The following is a 1,609-nucleotide window of genomic DNA, read 5'->3' on the forward strand; positions in this document are numbered from 1 at the left end:
TCGTGGAAAATAATTTACTTTTTCTCAGTGTAGATGATATTTCAATTTCCTTTTTTACAACTTGAAAATTCTTGAATTATATCATGCTAGAATCGACTATTTTGTTTGAATTTTTTTGAGATGTATAATCCAGATAATTTTATAATGATCCATATTAACTAAAATAAAGTACAAAAATGAGTTTTTTTCATATTATGACAACTATTTAGACACTTCGCTTTTTCAAAACATTATAAACCAGCATAAAATTTAATTTATTCGGCACAAAAAAAAAACCTCATAAGTGTATGTATCACATTTTTCGAGCCTAGAGATACATTATTACATATTTCTATTACAATTATAATTTTTTGGTGGTTAAATTCATATAATTTTTTGATTATATGTTAAGTTTCTTTGTATCAGTTTTATCTATTTAGACGTAGTCAGCCCATTTTAAATATTGCACAACTCCTTGATACATCTTTTGACACCTCCCCCTGATCTATCTTCATCAACTGCTTTTCCTCAACAAATGAGATGAATTCAAGTGCCTTGCGGAATGTGAGAGCTTGCGTGTATGCTTCTACTTCATCCATGATATTTAACATGTTTTAAAGGGTAAAATTTATAAAACAGCAATGATATTTTTTTAGTTATTTTCTGATAGATCTTAAAATATTTCCAATAACAGTTTGTGGCTACCCACCGCAACATTTTACTTACAATTATGGTAAACTTCGCGATAAAATTCCTTTAAATTCCAAGTAGATAATCTTCGGAGGCATTACATGCCTAGATTTTTAATATTGATACCCACCATGTTTTATATTTAATAAATCCAATAAAAGACATAAACTAATAAGTTTTTAAGATAATTCAAAATCTAAATATCATGTGGAAGTGCAGAAAAATTTATACATGTGATGCATCTATTACGATTTATGGCTCGAAACACAAAAAATGAAACATTAGAAGCAATAACATGTTTTTTATATTCAATATTCTATGAATTTCAGACATAATTTGGAGCAAAAGCTCAAGTAAATTTAAACTTTCAAACAAGATAATCCAATTACCATACATTTAGTTCCATATCAGTAAAAGAGGTAATTCACGCAATTTATACATATTATACTACATAAAATATCTCGGGCTTTACTGCAACAGAAATGAAAATTAACTTAAAATTTTTATACTTTTCTACAGTTTTGGAATATTAATATTTAAATTATATAAATTTGAAATAAAATAACACCAATAAAGTAAAAAAAATTGAAAAAAATTCTTTTCAGATTTAGTTATTATTAGACTTGTATTTTTCATATTTATTTGAATATTTCCGATCCAAATAAATTTATAATATATTTATTTAAAATGATTTTTTCATCTATAATTTATTGACATTGCAACCAAAACTTCTCGTAGTTTTTTTCTACTGTGCACACTAATCTGGAAAATATATTGTAAAATGTAGTATAATTTTGTGCACTTCTTTATACAATACAAATGTACCTAACTACAAATTTCTTATCAATAAGAGGAAACTCATGTAAAAAATCTTGTTAAAAGAAATAACAATATTTTACCGTTAAGTTTTGTATTATATTAGATAAAATATATACCTACA

Source organism: Rhyacophila brunnea, unplaced genomic scaffold (assembly GCF_057557595.1).
Source record: "Rhyacophila brunnea isolate RB1 unplaced genomic scaffold, BYU_Rbru_1.0 scaffold_68, whole genome shotgun sequence".
In the NCBI taxonomy this organism is placed as follows: domain Eukaryota; kingdom Metazoa; phylum Arthropoda; class Insecta; order Trichoptera; family Rhyacophilidae; genus Rhyacophila; species Rhyacophila brunnea.